The sequence below is a fragment of the Labeo rohita genome, chromosome 21, assembly GCF_022985175.1.
Source record: "Labeo rohita strain BAU-BD-2019 chromosome 21, IGBB_LRoh.1.0, whole genome shotgun sequence".
NCBI classification, from domain to species: domain Eukaryota; kingdom Metazoa; phylum Chordata; class Actinopteri; order Cypriniformes; family Cyprinidae; genus Labeo; species Labeo rohita.
The window spans coordinates 11,998,843-12,018,346 of record NC_066889.1 but is presented as its reverse complement, the minus strand read 5'-3'; the positions used below and the strand labels follow the sequence as shown (position 1 = coordinate 12,018,346).

Here is a 19,504-nt window from a genome sequence, read left to right as displayed (position 1 = left end):
CACAAAAAACAGATTCAATATTCTTCAAAATGAATAAAAACTGTGAAATGCAAACTCAGAATATAATGAAACCCTGCAATAATTAAGTATGTTAAATAAAACAAATCCTTTATCTGTTTAATTACATTTTATTAACCAGTGTCTTTGCTGCTGACCTTCGATGATGCAATTCAACCATACTAATAAGGAAAAATTACTTTACATAAACTAACATTTGTGCTTCATTTTTTTTATAGCTGAAGAGTGATCTCCTGCATAAATGTATTTTTCTTTCAGCCTGAGGTGAATTCATTTCACTTTTGATGTAAAAGGGCATTAAATTAGAATTGTTTTATATTAAAAACAAAGAAGCAAGCCCTGCCCAGAATTAAAAAGTAACGCAAAAGTAACGTAACACATTACTTTCCATTAAAAGTAACGTAATTAGTTACTTTTTAAGGGAGTAACGCATTACTATCACAAATTGTCATGCATGACTTTCCCCAACATTGAATACTTTTAATAAAGTTAGAAAAATGCCATTTCAAAGTTAAAACAAAATTCCCCTGTAAATCTCAAGGAGTCAAATATCACCTCTTATTAGAAAGGATTTTTGATCAGATTTTTTGATTATTGATTAGAAGGTGCTCCTGAATTTTTCAAGTAAGAAAAGTAAGCATAGAGCCCTGCCTGTGGGAACTTTTTCACAAGACATACATATACCGTTTCGTGACATATTCAGTGTGAAATGTTCACTGAGTGGTGTTACAGGGGTGCATGTGCAAGTGCATTTTTTTCCCCAGAACAGATGAACACGCATATGTTTTAGGCGATGCTGGTTTTGTATGTGTCACCCCAGTTCTGACTTGAAATTTCCATCGAGTGGTGCTATAAATCTAACGGTCCGGGACGTTTTAAAATAACGCACCACGCACTACACCTAAACCTACTTGATAGTATAAACAAAAGAGAAATGTGACGGAAAAACACAATCGCGAACATGCTGTTTTAGCTTGATTTTCGATCTTTAATCATCATGTCATGTTTTTCACAGGATTCTTACCCAAGGATTCCGCATTCTAAGTCCAATTCCGTGCCGGCTGACCTACCAAGCAAGCTTGTTATGTCCAAAAAGTGAAATATATGGAGCTTTAATCATAACTGTGTATGAAAACAATTAAAAGTGCTTGCTGTTTTACTGCCTCTAGTGTTCATTTCTGTTGAAAACTGCAGTGATATTGGTACGTATATCGCATTTTGCAAAAAAATATGTTTTCGTCCTGAGATCAGGTAGGATAAATGAATATGGCGATTCATAATCATATTCCTCCAATCCCGGCTTCAGGAAGAGATGAGCAATCATAACTAAAACCGATTTAGAGTGAACCTAGATGACCCAGAATCTGTCATCTTGTCACAAGCACGCATACTTTCACATATATTTGAAACAACAAAATGCTTTTTAAAGATAAAAAAACCACATCTCATCCATCACTCTCCATTAGGAAAAGTTAAATGCCTTGCGTCAATCTGCCCTGACTGATAAAGATAAAACTAACTTAACCGCATATCTGCCTGCAACGTGCATCAAACCCTCAGTACAAAAGCCCAACCCCAGCAGAAACGGCATCACTCTGCAGAGAGATTTTTTTTCCAACGTGGCATAAATGGCCTTGTAGGCTTTGACTGACTGTCTCTGAGCTTCAGTAGAACGTCACATACTCCATCGGCTTCAAAATCAACAGCCACTGCAGGGAAAAAAGCAGTACGCGAGCAGCTATTACAGTGAGGTGCCACAGGGCACACTACTGAGCCCGCTGCTGTTCTGAACCGTGCTGCAAGAACACAAAACAGCTTTGACCCTTCTTAATCTCTGCTTTTCTCTTTAGTTTTGTTCTGACCCGTGGGAATTTTGAGACGACTGGGACGCATTCAGGTGAACTTAATCGGATCTATGAGAACACTGTCATCACTCAGATGAGTGGACCCTGCCAGCCGCAAGTAGCCTTCCGGGACACTGTCCCATAAAAAAACAACAATCTCTACCATAATCACTCTAAAGTTTGCAGCACCAATGCGGGAAGTACTTGTTAGTACTATTAACTACTTATGTAAACTCACGGCCTCCATGCAGCAGTGAGGGACAAAGGAGTGGGGTGGCATACAGTATGTAGAGCTGTGCACGATGCAGAACGAGCCTGCGGCGGAGCACTGCAGCTGTCAAGCAGGAGCTCTACCATGCATCCGTGACTGATTACCGAGGGGCCGCTACGTCACACGCTCACACGACGAAGGCCTCCGCAAGATGTGCAGCCGAACTGTTGGGGAACGACAAATTTGTCCTTTTTTGTCTTGTTTGAGTCACTGTGAACTGCGGTTAAGCCCGAGGCCCAATGTGTTTTGGGCTCTCCTGCTGAGATTTTAATTTGTTTAGCTAAAATGCTAAATCACAACTTGCGTGCTTTAGGTTACTAATTAATAACAGGGAACTTCTGCTGCATTGGGAATGAATTTTTACACTCCTCTGGAGAATAATATATCCGGCTGCATGGCTAATAAACAGAATATGTCTCGTAGTGTCTCCTTCAGTTTAATTAGGTCACTTTTTGTCATATGGCTGAATGAATCGTGCCATTTCAGCAGTGGACACAGAACTAATACGATCAGGGCTTTTGCTAATTGGAGCACTGAAAGTCACATGGCCGTGGACTGGAAGTATGCATGCTGACAAATCACTGGCAATCACGCTAACAAAGGGAAGCCATTTTGCATATATCATCAACAGATTTAACACAACAAGAAGATGGATGCGGGACTGGCGCTGACAGCGTGGCATTTATCGAAGAGCGCGACATACAACGACCCATGCTGCATGATTTGATTGGGCTGCAAATTATCAGAAATGAGTAGGAGGGGTGGAGGTGATGGCAGTGCGCTTAGGCCACCCGGGGCAGCTCACACCAGGCAGAAGGCGACTAGAAACCACCTCTGGATATGTGCGGATCTCTCCCCCAGGGTTCGGCCATCCTAGCACAGCGGCAATGAGGACAAATGAGTGTGTTGCAGTGCTGACATCAGACTGGCATGGGGACGAGGGAGCCATGTGACGGCGTGCCGAAGTGTGGCCTGGAGATGGGCCAGTCATTGCTGGCACAGCGGCGGGCCGCTGCTCCTCTCCGCCTCTGCGCCATGACGGATGGGCGGGCAGACAGCTGTTTAACATCACAAGATTTACAGCCCTCCCGTAGCAGCCGTCAGTCCAACACCTATCAGCCTGAAGTAAATCTCCTGTCTCCTGCTTCTCAGAGAGGAGCGTGAACTGAGAAGCCACTCGAGCAATCGGCTGTTAATCACCTGACCTCTATTGTTCTGCCATAACCGAGGCCAGGCCAACCCCTATCGCTCTCCTCCTGCTCCTCTTTCACTTTCACTCACTTCTCTCCCCTCCCTCCTCTCCTTTCTTCTGCCTAGGGATGTGTAAGGCTACATATTTTAAAAATCAACTGATTGGAGGTTTGCCTGAATGACTAGTTGACTAATCGATGTTGAGGAAGCCCTGTAAAATTAGGCTTTTGGGATTCTCCGGACACAAGCTGAACATTTTTTATAGGGAATTAACATAAGGCACATCCTTGAATTCAAACATGCTTTCCAGACACATCCTAAAATGCTTGTGCAAGTCAGCATGAAATGGAAATTCGCCAATTTCTAAAATGCATGTTACTTATCTTATTGCGAATGATTCATCCATGCATGCTTTTCATTTTTACCATTGTTTTGAGCTCGTAATTTTTAATCAAAATATCATAACTTGATTTTCTGGTGAAACGACAGACTTCTTTCTGGTCTGCAATCATTAAAGGATTAGTTCACTTCTGATCTGAAATTTCCTGATAATTTACTCACCCCTAAGATGTTCATGTATTTCTTTCTTCAGTCGAAAAGAAATCAAGGTAATTAATTAGAGGAAAGCATTCCATCATTTTTCTCCACATAGTGGACTTCAGTGAAGATCAGTGGGTTGAAGGCCCAAATTGGGCTCTACAGAATCCCAGCCGAGGAATAAGGGTCTTATCAAGTGAAACAATTAATAAAAATACAAATTTATACACTTTTAAACCACAAATGCTGGTCTTAACCTGCTCTGTGATGCGCATCTACAACTTCACACATTAAGTAATCACGTTGGAAAGGTCGTGCGTGGTTAGTTTTTCATCTGTGTACTTTGATTCAAAAAGGTAGGGTAGGCCCAAAAACTCCATCTCATCTTCTCCTTCACTTCAAAATCATCCAGCATTGTTGTTTTACTTGTTTTTGACTTTTTTGTACGTTCGCTTTGTAAACACTTCCGCCAACATCACGCGTGACCTTTTCCAAAGTGATGCATGAAGTTGTGGACCCAGAGCTAGTGCAAGACAAGCATTTGTGGTTAAGAAGTACTATAATTTTTTTTTTTTTTTTTAGAAAATGACCAATCGTTTCACTAGATAGATACCAATTCGGAGTAGAGTCACAGTTAGGTCACTTGCAGCTGTGCGCACAAAAAAGTTGCAGAAAACGCTGGTAACAAGTGGAGGTAAATGGGTAAAATCCATGGAAAAAGAGAAAAAACAATTTTTGTGCCTTTTGATGTCAAGATTTGGAATGCAAGTAATTTTTATAGAATTCTGTCATCAAAGACACCATTTGAAGCTAAACGCATACGTTTAAACGTAAGACTGCTATGATTACTCTACTTTTAAAGCATAAATTTTATTTAAACAATAGGTCTACATAATATTCACATATGCTGTTAATAGGGGACGTATTGTATTAGCCCTACAGTTACCACATGACATTATTCAAACCTGTTACTATTAACATTTTTACATAACATTTACTTATTTTATCTTACAATTCTAACTTTCTTCTCGCAAATACAAGTTTTTATCTCCTAATTTGGACTTTATAACTGGATTTAACTCAAAAATAGTGAGTTTGTCAATTCTGAGGGGAAAAAAAGCCAGAAGTGTGGGATATAAACTCCTATTCTGAGCTGAGGAGAAAAGAGAGAATGATGAGTTGTTTTTCCTTATTAGTATTGTAAGATATAATCTCGGAATTCCAAGAATAAATTAAAAATTTTGAAATATAAAATTAAATTTTTTCTGTTTTTTATTCTTTTATTCCATTGCTCTATAGACACTTGAAAACCGTCATTTTCTGTCACCAGGCCCACAAAAAAATGTCATCCCTGTTTCGGATCTGTAAGACTATCCCACTATCTAGCATCAATTTCTTTGAATAACAGTGCTTATCGTTGGGTGACAAGCTCTTGTAATATGTGGACAACATTTTGAAAATTACATCTAACTAATACAATCTATAATCTTGTAAAGTGTAAGCGATTTTGTACCATATCTGTGAAATTCTCTAGCCGTAAAGGCTATCTCTCCGGGGTTTCCAGCAACCATGATGCTTGCGCATCCTAATGTTTCCGAGGTCTATTCCTCGGCTGGGATCATGTAGATCCCTTTGAAGATGCACTAAAACTGCAATTTGGACCTTCAACCCATTGACTTCCATTTAAGTCCACTATATGAGGAAAAATCCTGGGATGTTTTCCTCAAAAACCTTAATTTCTTTTCGACTGAAGAAAGATAGACATGAACATCTTTGATGACATGGGGGTGAGTAAATTATGAGAAAGAAATTGTAATTCAGGAGTGAACTAATCAATATTTTCACTCCGATGTACATCACAATACATAAGGAAAGCTCTGTCGCTACTTCAGTTTCACCACAACTTCAAAAAAAACATGCCAGACCAAAGTTCTGCATGTTTCTCTAAACAGAATGGATTTAACGATGCAGCTTCAAAAGTACTGCGGCTAAAAATATCAAAAGTCTAGATAAACTAGTCGGCCAAGTAAACTAGTGACCCCATTCCTATTCCTGCTTCCCTTTCCTTTTACAATCTTTCTTTTTTTTCCCTCCATCTCTCCATTGCTTTGTAATCCACATCCCCTGTGCGCTGCTGGGAGGTCACTGGGCATGAGGAGGTGGATCAGCAGTGGCTGTGAATGCCGCAGTGTAAAGTTACACGCTCCGGAGGCTTGCACAAGCTCGCACTGGATAACACTTCCGCTCCGATGGAATTGCGGACAAACACATGTTTTTTTAATCACAAAAAATAATTTCCATTGAGTTCTTTTATTATTATTACAGCAAGCTAATAATATTTTCTATCCCCTAACCCTAACTAAATTAAATTTGATAATTTAGAAGAAGTGGTTTAATTAGCACGCTGTGATGCACTTTACAGTAGCTGGTACACAATTTGCATGGTAAGACCCTATTGAGAAAGATCAGTTTTTAAATTCACTCCCTCTAAAACGCTGGTGCTACATCCTTACGCATGCAGACAGACGTCTTCGGCTGTTATTTTATGTCTTGCTAATTTTTTGAGCATCTACAAACAATGCATTACGTATTATGTCCGGATTACACTTTCCAATAAAATAAAAGGTAAAATGTTTTGCACTAAATACCCAAACCGCTCAATAAAATAAATAAATGTAATCGTTTCCTTGCCCTAGAAATGCCTCAAAGCTATGTACAATGAGTTATGCTGTTTTTAGGATTAGTGTTTATTTTAAAACATTGATATCTGGGGATATTTTTCTAAAAACAAGATGTTTTTGCAGTCGCCATGGCAGGATGCCCCAAAGAGAGCAGACGTTTTGATTGTGTGCATACAATGACTTTGGAATAATGGAGGACGTTCTGGCACAAACCAGGCCTTAACATCAAAAATACAGAGAATATGCAAAACTATGGAAAACTACGGAAACCTGACCCGGTTAAAGCCATCTGCTATGCAACTATGCAAATGTGGTGTAAACAGAGCACGACCACGGTGGAGTGGGGAAATAAATTGGAGGGCAGGTCACGTGACCTTGCACTTCGTTTATAAGACAACAGGAATGCTAGGTCGCACGTAGAGCGAAGCATTTACTCTGCTCGCATCTGCCCACCCCTCCTCCTACTCGCTCTGGCATCTGGCACCTTCTCCTACTCTGTAATGCCAGGTAATTACCTACCCTATCTGTTGCTGCTTACCCATTCTACCTACTCTCAAAACATTCAGGAAAAGCAGTGGGCTCCTTTAATTATCTGCTTTCTGCATCACTCTGGAAGGCGTCCAAGTCTGTCCCCCCAGACTGCCTCAAAATAAATCAGGGATTCATACCAAAACCAGCCACGCTTGTGTCCATACAGCAGCATTGTAGTACGTGTCATAGGCTGCGCTGCTTACGTGAAGTACTGCGGTTCAAGCAACACGATGTAATCTGCGACTTCAAAGGCTGCCTGGGCAACTAGCGAGACTGACCTGGACCTCTTCTAATGATAAGTGCCCAAGCGGCCTTAATCACTGGTTTCACACCCCTGCGAACGTGTGCGGTGTTTGAATGCTTCTCAATGACCTGAGGTCCATTAACAATTCATTTGGGTTAGCAAGTAAAGTTCATCCGATGCCAATGAGCGAAATGGAAAGGAGGGTACAAAATAAAAAAATGACTTCCCTGGAGGTGGAAACAGACACGAGGATCTCAGCGGTGACCTTTTTCCCAACTTATCATCATCCGGAGAAGTGATCCCTAGTGTTTTTTTCCTCGTGCTTTGGCTGGCATGGGGACTGAGTCACACGTCAGCCTGGATTAAAAGCTACCCGGTACTCCGGGCCGTGTGTTGCCTTAAGAGAGACCGCGTGTTTGCGTGTGAACGAACTGTGCATGCGTGACCTTGGACCTTGATAGAGCGAGCATGACGCGTGAACACTGTGTGGCCTTGTGCGTGTATATGTGTGCGTCTAACGGCTGTCATGCCGTTCCGGCACCTATACCCGTTCTCCACACTCTCCTTGGTATCCCAATTTGCTCCAGCCTACATACGCTGAGTCTGAACAAAGTCTGGGCTGATTTCTAGACCCCCTAGTGACTTAAGAGACACAACCAATTAGCTATGAGCTCACACAGACACAGTCATGTGACTCAGCTGAGCACAAGGGCCTTTCCTTGACGCCACTCCTTCATCATCAACACTGCAGAGTACAGGACAAATAAGTGAGCTCCACCAAACAGAGGGGCAGCTCCTCTGGAGCGCTAGGCATGAAGCCTTCTTCCCAGACATCAGTGAAACACTCTGAAGTTGTGGATGTCTGGCCTCCCTTAGGGTGGATCATTCCTTCACCCTCCACAGCATCAATAGACGGCCGTCCGCACTGAAAGAGAGACTGTACATGTATTGCACATCAAGGATCTGTCCATGCAAGAAGTGCTGAAAAGCGAGACAGCCAAATAGCAGGAGTCTGGCGAGTGAGTCAGAAAGCAAACGGAGACAAGGTCTGATTCTTTCTGTAGCTCTTTTCAGTTTGTGTTCCTGTGACTGCGATGGGATGGATCTGTGTCACATGTTATCAGGAAGTAATGATAGCCTGCAGCAACATTAGAAAGATTAAAAGAAAGACTTTCGATGTAGCCAATATGCTAAGGAGATGACATACAGCTGTATAATTATGTACAAGAAAAGAAAAAAAAAAAAGACAGTTGTTGAGGTTAAGGTTCTGGGTGATATTCTGGATGATTCGGTTTCATCTTAAGAGAGATAACCAATAAATGGCTGTTATTAAAATGGCATACTATGTTGTCTTAATAAATAAATACAACACTTAAAATGGTAAAAAAGTGAATTTAGGCATGATAACATTATACAAATTATTAAATAGTCGCGGTAGTGTTTTTAAAAGACAGCTAATCAAAAAAAAAAAAAAAAAATTAAAAATCAAATCAATAACAATCAAGTTCAAATTAAATGTTTTTAAACAGATTTTTTTTTCTACTCACCAAGCCTGCATTTATTTGATCCAAAGTACAGCAAACACAGTAAAATTTTGAAACATTTTTACTATTTAAAAAAAAACGCTTTCTGTTTGAATATATTTTAAAATGTAATTTATTCCTGTGATTTAAAAGATTAAATTTTAGCATCATTACTCCAGTCACATGATCCTTCAGAAATCATTCTAATACTGTGATTTGAGTAGAATTTTTTCAGGTTTCTTTGATGAACAGAATGTATCTGAAATGGAAACCTTTTGTAACATTATTAATGTCTTTATCATCCCTTTGGGTCAATTTAAGGCGTCCCTGCTAAATAAAAGTATTAATTTCTATAATTTATTTCCTAAAAAATAAAAAAGTAAATTTTTTTTTTTTTTATTTCAAATAAATGCTGATCTTCTTTCTATTCATCAAAGAATCCTAAAAAAAAAAAAAAAGTACTCAACTGTTTAAAATATTGATAATAAAAATAAGAATTATTATAAAAATGTTCTTGAACAGCAAATCAGCATATTAGAATGATTTCTGAAGGATCACCTGACACTAAACACTAGAGTAATGATGCTGAAAATGTTACTTTGATCACAGGAATAAATTACATTTTAAAATATATCCAAACAGAAAGCAGTTATTTTAATTACTACCAATATTTCACAATTTTACTGATTTTGCATCAAATAAATGCAGGCTTGGTGAGCAGAAGAGAATTCTTTAAAAACATTAAAAATCTTACTGTTCAAAAACATTTGACTGGTAGTGTATGTGTATTCGCAATTTAATGTCCTTGCTACTAACTATTACTATTCCCTAATACTGACGCATTAAAAAATATAAATAAATAAATAAATAAATAAATAAAGCATGATAACTGATATGGTTCTAATATATTGTCCACCCCTTCTCCCAAAAATACTGTAACTGTGATTACTAATAACAAAATAAATAAAATCATTTGAAGAGAAAACATTTGTATACATAAACAATTCAATACACACTTTAATACAATCAGGAAATTAGTATTAACACTTAAACCAATTTTTTGATTGGTTACGATGCCAAATCGCTGCAAAATGAATTAATTAATTAATGAATACACTGATGCACAAGCGTAGACTTAAATAGAACGCTGTAATTGGCAGCCGTAATAGTAAACTCAATTAAAAATTATGCAGTCCTAATGTATCATACTGCATGTTCTCCATTTGTTTTGTGCTCATCTCGCATTAATAATTAAATAAAAGTATAGATCATCATTCAGCTAGTAAGCCTAATTCACACCCAGCATGAGCACAGCAATGGAAGACATCATGAGGCAATGTTATGATGAACCATCATCATGCTAATTGCAAAATGCTTTAAAAAGTAATTAATTAAGCAGCGCGCAAACAATCTGACAACTTGTCAGTTACCCAACACTGGGTCACTGTGCAAACTAAATTGGGCAAAATTTGATCCTAACATAGCTAAATGTGGCATTCCCTTCATAACGGCTTCTCATACACAGACGCCAAAGGACAGCACAGAAGGACAAAGAATAAAAAACACAGCACGCTCACAAACCAGCCTGTCAACCTCCGTGTGTACAGACAGGGGATGGGGAAAAAAAAATGAAAAGGAAGACCACCTGTCCATCAGGAAAGCCACCAGCTTTCCGTCCTCCCCCTCCTTTCTCGGTATCTCTGAGCCCAATGACGGCCAGCGATACTCCTTATCAGCTGGTGAGATGAGATTTAGTTACAGGCCTAACACTCATGGGAGGCCATTGATAATGCTGGTCCCCCCTTCTGCTCTCCTCTCATTTTCCTGAAGTGGGACCTTGCCTCGCCTGGCCAAATCCAAACCGCAACCATGACAGCAACTGCAAAACTGATTTCAAATCAGTGTAACGGGGTGACAACCGTGTTCCAGCTATGGATGAATACGATGAGCCATGCAAAACCCAGATGTGCACCCTGGCAGTGGGCATCCCCTTAGTAAAATCCCCTCTTTTTCTCATTGCTACCTGGAAGGAAAGCTAGGTCAAGCTCTCGGTGATGGGCTGTGATGTTGTTTTGACATCCTTGCTGCTGCATAGCCGAATGAATAATCGATGGTGCTTGAAAACAGAAGGCATTTGATTTTTTTTTTCCTTATTATAGCACGGTTTTAAAAACGCTCATGAAACTTTCATGGTTTATAGGTACAAAGCTGGATATGCCACAGAGCGGCTAACATGTTCAAAGTAGTGTTTTTTCCATTACTGACCCATATCCCCATGGCTAGCGATCATTTAATGGTCTTCATGCACAGAGCAAAACCATCTGCATCTTTGTGTCCACATTTTTATTGCCTCATAAATGGCTGCGTATAACTGTCGGACTAACCTATTACACTGACAGACAGCAACTATTATGTGATATTGATCGCTGAAGCTTTTCAATAACAGCAGTCCTGTCGATTTGATCAACTGGAGTTTGTCTAGAGCTTGTCTTGGTCGTAAACTTCAGGAACAGAAGTCTAAATATGGCCTACATTTATCAAGACTCAATTTGACTGATTCACATAAGCAGTTACTACGCAAGGGACTCGTATGCAATTAGGTGTTAATCATATACTAATATTAAACAGTGAATTTAATTACATCCGTGATGTATTGTCGTCCACAGCCAGTGCTACTGGATTTTCACACACCAGAGCCCAGAAAGATTTATCTGACACCAGCTCGCAATCGAGTTATCCTCAGTTCTTCAGCCCTGGCTGCCCTGCCATGGAACAGTTGGTGATAGAGCTAATAGAGGGTTGCAACATGGCAACAGCAAAAAAAGGACAACAGATGTTCAAGAGGGCGATACAAAAAGGATTAAAACATAGTGTTTTGGTGGATTCGTTTTTTAGATGTGCTGACGTGCATTAAAACTCACCAACGTATGTAAAGGGCTCTCTTGATGATCAGTCACCCTCATGTTCATCCTATATGGATTTCTTCCAGTAAAAATGACAAAAAAAAATTATAATAAGATTAAATTCATTAATTAGCCTTACGGTATACTATTAATTTTAACATATACTAATATACATCTAAAATCAAAAGTTGCATCTGTTAATAATTAATGGACCTGGTCTAACATGAACTAACAATGGAACAGTTATTTACATCACTGCTGTAAAAAGATTAATCATGATTAATCGCATCCAAGATAAGTTTTTGTTCACATAATATATTGTGTATATTTATTATGTAGCCTTTATATAAATACACATATATGTACACATGTATATATTTATCATTAAAAATGTTATGTTTATATATTAAAACATATTTATTTATAATATAAATTATATGAATACACACACATATATTATGCGAACAAAAACTTATTTTGGATGCGATTAATCGTGATTAATCATTTGACAGCACTAATTTATATTAACTAGTTTTAACAAAGAAGAAAATTAATAGGGTAACTAATGCATTGTTCATTGCTAGTTAAAGCATTAAGCAATGTTAATTAATGAAACTTAATTTTACAATTAGTTAATGCATGTTACCGTAATATATTCAATAAATATAAGTCAAAATTCTTAGGGTTTTTGGAGTAGGATTGTGTGAGGAACAGACCAAAATTTTATTTGAGATTTATAAAATATCTGTCACAAAGTTATTTTTAGATAAGTAGCATTATCTGATGATTTGGTAACATTTTACAATAGGGTTCCATTAGTTAATTTCATAGTTAACATGAACAATACATTTATTACAGAATTTATTAATCTTTGTTAATGTTAGTTAATGAAAATACAGTCATTCATTGTTAGTTCATGTTAATTCATGTTAAATAATTTTTGATTTTAATAATGCATTAGTAAATGCTGAAATTAACTAAGATTAATAAATGCTGTAGAAGTATTGTTTATTCTTAGTTCATGTTAACTAGTTAACTAATGTACCTTATTGTAAAGTGTTATCAGTGATTGGTTTGAGATCTTTGATTAATCTGTTGATCCAATTCACATAACTAATCTAAATGATGCGTTCACAAACCAGACTGATCGGCTACTCAAGTTTAACTCAGTGGGGAAGATTATCACTGAAAAACAACTGAAATTTCAGTCTATTTTATTATTGCAGAAGAACTGCATGATTCTTATCGCTTTCATGCTACTTTTTTTTCTTGGTAATTTCAAGCCATTAAGCCTAATATCTTCAGTCATGATTATCTGTCATCATTTGGAGATCCTTAAATACGCCTTCCACAAAAGAAAGAAAATCATTTGGGTTTGTAACAACATGAGAGTAAGTAATGACATCATATAGATGAGTTGCCTGGGAACGATTTTAATGTGACTTTCACCATAAAATTATGATGTGATGAACTGGACTCCCTGAAGTCATAAATGACGATGCATAAAGGAACCGAATCTTCTCAAAACATTCGATACGTCCAAAAAACACTCTCAAAGGCCCGGGTGTCGGCAAGTCATCCAAACAATTTATTCACACCATATGTTTACATGTAGCCCGTCCTTTGTGAACTTGTTTGAAGGGTCAGATGGACATCCCCTCTGAAATTCGTTCCACGAAAACAAACATTTTGTCAACATCGGCATTCGAAGGATGAAACAGCTTATCCAAACAAAAGGCTGTTTTATTCCCACGGCTTTTCCATTTCTCTCTCTATCGTGCATCTGAGAGCCGCACATGGCATGACTCGAATGGGGGCAAATCAATACACACAGCGCCCGTTAGTAACGCTACGCTGGCACGCAGGTGTTCAAAAGCATCAGCAATAAGGGATGTATAAAAAGCCACACTTCCGAGGGCTTAACAATAACACGGGAACAGACAACAACATCTTCGCTTATGAGTCAACACCATCCGTTTACTTCCCCAGCCCCGCGCATCACCTGCATTTCTGAAAACACATACTGTGATGACAAAAGCATCTGCAGAGACACACAGAAGTGCTCTTACCTGTGTTCGTGGCTGAAAGTGAGCGCGCTTTATCCTCACTTCTCACTGGAAATTGTTCGTTTGTCTTTTGTATAGTCCAGAGACGCGAAATGCGGCGTTTGCCCTCCCCTTTCACTGCCGTACAGACGACGGCTGTGTGAGCGCGTCAAGCCGCTCCACCTGCATGAAACACCACAGCAGCTCTGCCGCTCTATGCGCGTTCTCCCGGTAGCGGTTATGGGAGCGAAATGAGGGCGCGGTCAGTGGAACACCTCACCAATCATCCCGCGCGAGCACTTCGCCTTCCAACCTCACCGACGACACGATGACTGCGGCACCGCTGTCTCAATGTGACTTACTTTATCAAAATCTGGACCACCGACTATGTCCGGTAACTGCGTCTCATCCGTCCCCCTACTGTCCCTTAATCCGTTTAGACCAGGGGCTCCCAACCTTTACGCTCTGCCGAAACACTAAAATATTTACTTTAAACACTCTCTGGAATTTAAATAACATTTCTTATTGCTCGGTAAATATTATGAATAATAAACCAGAACCTTAGTTTTGTCATGTATTTATTATTTACATAAATGTTTAATGCTACATACATTTAAACAGTTTTTTTACACGGCTCTATGGAGTACTTGATTCTGATTGGCCAATCTCAGTTTTTAAGTCAAATAGTTATTTTAAAATATTGACTGTTGTCAAAGGCAATACAAAATATATATACATATATGTATTTTTAGCTTTTCAGATTTCTGTAGTTTCTATTGAATACTGATTTTTATTTATTAGTCGCAGATTTCAACAGTCAAATTTATAAATAATGACTGTTGCATTGTAGCTGTCATCTATTTTGTCTTCTTTACAAGGTAATACATTAATTTCAGCTCAAGTCAATATGTCACGTGTATATTAGCTATTATTGTTGTTTATTTTTAGCAGTATAAATTTTAACGTCAGTACGTCATATTTGCGATAATAACAGTCTGTGTACATTATGTAACTTGCTATAAGACCTTTTGCGTTAGAACTTTGAACTTTCGTTTTTGTTGTAGCTCTAGCATCACTGTTGAAGAGTAATTATCTGGTAAAGTGGGTTTACTTAGGCTACTGTAAAGTTAACGAAATGGTAATGTACATTGTAATGTTCAAAGAAACTTAAAAATCCGTAGCAACTTACCTTCACGCTGTGGAAATACAAGCGGAAGACAGAAGACAACGTACACAGCGAGGTATCACAATTAACCTGCGGTTTCATTATGAGCCTCTAGGGGGCTCAGAGCGTTTTGTAAGCTTATTTCTGTAGTTTAATAGAACATGTACCGAATTCAGCAAAGGACTTGCTTTTTGACAGTTGATGAAGTACTTTCTTTAGGCGTGCAGGTGTGTAGTATAAATACATTTTGGACATACACTACCGTTCAAAAGTTTGGGGTCAGTACATTTTTATTGTTTCTTTTTTTTTTTTTTTTTAAGAAATTAATACTTTTATTCACCAAGGATGTATTAAGTTAATAATTAAAAGTTTATTAAAAGTTAATAATAAATAATTTACATTGTTATAAAATATTTATATTTTGAATAAACACTGTACTTTTTAAACTTGTTATTCATGAAAGAATCCTGAATGAAATCACAGGTTCCAAAAAATATTTGGCAGCACAACTGTTGATATTATCCAACATTGATCATTCTAATAATAAATCCGCATATTAGAATGATTTCTGAAGGATCATGTGACACTTAAGACTGGAGTAACAGCTGATAAAAATTCAGCTTTTCATCACAGGAATAAATTCTATTTTAAAGTATGTTAAAATAAAAAACATTATTTTATATTGTAAAAACATTTTGCAATATTACTGTTTTTTTTTTCTATATTTTAATCAAATAAATGCAGCCTTGATGAGCATAAGAGACTTCTTTAAAGACTATTACAAGTCTTACTGACCCCAAACTTTTGAACGGTAGTGTACATCTGCCTTTTGGCATTGTTCTATGACCCGTATGGTCTTTGACCTAGGCCTATATTGCCATACTAACAACAACCGCAAATGTACTCTGGTGGTTTTTTATGTGTGTGTGTGTGTGTGTACTTGTTTTTGCTACATTGTGGGGACCAAATATCCCCACAAGGATAGTAAAACCTGAAATTGCGGTCCCCACAATGTTAAAAAATATTAAGAATAGTAAATGGTGTTCATCTGAAAATGTAACGATGCAAACATGTTTCCTGTAAGGAGTAGGTTTAGGGGTAGGGTTGGGTTAGGGGATAGACAATATCATTTAGTCAGTATAAAAACTATAGAAGTCTATGAAAAGTCCCCACAATTCACAAAAACAAACGTATGTGTGCGTGTGTGTGTGTGTGTGTGTGTGTGTGTGTGTAAAAATGTAACCAGGAACATCAGTCTTGCTTCCTAGTACTTACTCTTGAAATGAGCCACCTGGTTTCAAATCTTACAGCCCCAGCTCTCATGGCCTCATGGGACAGCAAAATGTCCATTGTTTAGACACTTCAGTATCTCAGCAGATACAGTATAGGTCATCTAGGGTTTTGTTCACATGCTATTTATTGGGTACCACGAATTCACACATCCTACTTAACTGACATACAGTATGGAAGAACACATGTGGATCCTGAGTTAACCAAACCAAAACACAACTGTGAGTAATTGACTGACGTTAGCATTGTTTAATCATTGTTAATTTCTGTTGTCATTAAAAATTGTAAGTATGAGTGTGTCACTAGGGAAAATAAGTGTTCTGGAGGTCAGGTGAGACACTGAGCACAGATTGTTTACCACATCATTTTACCACAGAATTTAATTACAACGAGGTAAAATGCGTAACGATCTTTGCTTTAGAGGATTTTTTTTTTTAAACACCAACGTGTATGGATTCATGCACTTGATTATGCATTAGTTAATGCTGCGGGCTGTTTTATAAGTTAAACATTTCCAGTGTTTCCTTTTTTTTTGCTGTTATTTCATCCTTAAGTCATAGAATATTAGGCGTGTATCATCTTAAAATGCATTAATGTTTAACAGATGACTTTACATTTGCAAGCTTTGTGTAATGAGCCAAATACTCAAACAACAGCTAGTATGATTAATGGTATCTGTGGTAATTCCCCCATGTATTACCCTCAGCTAATAACCTTAAGCACAAAGCCCAGACCCCAGTTGTCTGTTCAGCCAAGATTTTAGCAAACTGCTTCACTGCTTCTTAATTTTTGAAAAAAAAAAAAAAACACTTTTGTCTGCAGAATCAGTGTCATGTGGTGTGACCAACATGCAGAAAAAAAAAAAAAAAAAAAAAAACATAAAACAGGAAATTATATCATAGACAGGACTGTGTGTCAATATCAATAAATCCTTTTATGACCTTTTATGGCAAAGCAAGGTGAATTGTTGGTTATAATAACTTATGTAGTGTGACTTCCCAAAAATGTACAGATATTTGTGATTATTAATAATGAATTAGTAAGTTATTTTAAATACTTGGAAAAAATAATATTCTAAAAATTATATGTAATATAGAATTTTGTCTGCCAAATCAAAGTCATGCGGTGCAGGAATTTCATCAATGATGAAAATGTACATAGATTTATGGTTAACAATAATTAAAATAATAAAAATGCTTGTAAGATAATGATTATTGTAAAAAATGAATAATAAACAAGAAAGTCATTTTATTATAACATTTTATTAATTCAAAAATATATATAAATTAATACAATGATATAATAAAATTATATAATTACAATGATAATTGTTGTAAAATAATGAAAACTGTACAAATTAATTAACAAATAATAAAATTAATACAATTTAATAAAAACAGGTTGTTACATGTCTTGTAGTGTAAAAAAAAATCCCTCAAAATGTACTGACAATTATTAATTAATTGATAATTTAAAAAATCATTAATCAATTAAATCATCAATTATTAATTAATTAAAAATAAAAAAATAATTAAAATGGCATAAAATAATGAAAATGCTACAAATGATTGTAAAATGAGAAAATCTGTAAAAAAAAAAAAAGTAATTAACAAACAAAATATGGTAAAATAATTTAATTTAAAATAAGAAAAAAAATGTTGTTACATGTAAAGTGGTGTGAAAAAAATCCCTAAAAATGTACTGACAATTATTAATTAATGAATATTTAAAAAATAATAATTCAAGTAAAAAATGTTGTAATATAATGAAAATTGTTATAGATAGATAGATAGATAGATAGATAGATAGATAGATACATAGATAGATATAGTTTTTTTTTTATTAATAGTAAATGTAAAAATAATTTAAATAATAATTGTTGTATATATATATATAGGTATCAAAGTTTTCAAAATTCGAAAGTGCACACCTGATCACATAGCAATCCATTCTATCAATGATCCGAAAAATTCAAAAATAGTTAACTATTAGAAAGAATATCTTAACATAAGTTCACAAATAAAATATATTGTTTAAAATATATTGCTTAAAAACACTAACCTGATGAGATTCATACTTGGCTTTAATAAACAGAACATTAATTACATTGTTAATGTAAAAATATAAAATTGAATCTCCAGTCATTCAAAATTTGGGTTCGGTAAATTTTTTAAAATGTTTTTAATGAAAAAAGTGTACTCACCAGGGCTGCCTTAATTTGACCAAAAAAAGCAGTAGTATTGTGAAATATTATTATAATTTAAAATAACTGCTTTCTATTCTTTTCATTTCAAAATATAATTTATTCCTGTGATGGCAAAGCTTAATTTTTAGCAGTCTTCAGTGCCACATGATCCTTCAAAAATCATTTTAATATTCTTATTTGAAAACACTGATCCGACAGCAATCCATTCTCTCAAGGCAAATGGTGTGACTAAAGTTAAACAGGCCTTTACAAAGCACAAAAATTGAATGCTTGTCATTTGACATTCCAGTCTCATTTCTGAAAACGCCTGTGAGCTTTTGAGCATTCCAACAAGTGCCTCGAAATGACTGGAAAGAGGGGCTCTCTATCTTACAACAGCAGACGGAAACCCAACCTCTCCAAACTGTGCCTCGGCATTGGCCGCTGTGCAAACAGCACCTTACCCACTTAGGAAAAGCGTCTAGACTGGCGTCGTTCCCCGACCGACCTGCCTCATCTGTATTGAGCTGTGGCATCATTGAATGATTTGCAATTATTATTATTGTAGAACTTTCCTTTACTCTCGTATAAAGCCGTTTCTCGCATTCTTTCGCTTCTCGCGCACTACTTTGAACTTGGAGTGCCATTATGCATGAGAGGCTCCATCAAAGGAAAACATGCAAATGGTTGAGGATTTTGTGGATATGCTTAAGCAGAGCAGAGCGTGCGAGCGTGAGTGCGTCTGTGTGTGCGTGAGGGAGTTTTCTGAGGCTGGCGAAGCTAATGACAGTGTGTCAGAACAGCCGCATTGTCACTGTAACGTGTGTTAAACGATCGCAGGGGTTTAAAACCTGGAACGTGTGGACATGGAGACCTTGAAGCCTTTTCGAGCCCAGAGAGCACAGCTGCATGGGAGACATATTAATGCAGAGTGACAAGGACATGGGACATAGACTATCTGTCTCACTCTCTCCCCCTATCTGTTTCTCTCCATAATGTGTGGTTTCAGGAATAGCCACACTAACAGAAGGACGGCATGATGGGGACCTTGGAATGTAATCATGTCATTACCGTGT

The 19,504-nt window shown here is 37.1% G+C and overlaps 1 protein-coding gene across 13 annotated transcripts in view; it reads right to left on the bottom strand.

Annotated features, from left to right (window-relative positions):
- Positions 1-14,196, bottom strand: part of nrxn2a (neurexin 2a) — a 497,417-nt gene extending 483,221 nt beyond the window's left edge. For 12 of the 13 annotated variants that reach the window (XM_051093386.1, XM_051093393.1, XM_051093389.1 and 9 more), the window contains exon 1: positions 13,813-14,196. The gene's annotated coding sequence lies outside the window, so the exon portion shown is untranslated. Of the gene's footprint in view, positions 1-11,761; positions 11,823-13,812 lie in introns of all 13 variants that reach the window. The other variant, XM_051093387.1, reaches the window with a different exon arrangement.
- Between the last annotated feature and the right edge of the window lie 5,308 nt (positions 14,197-19,504).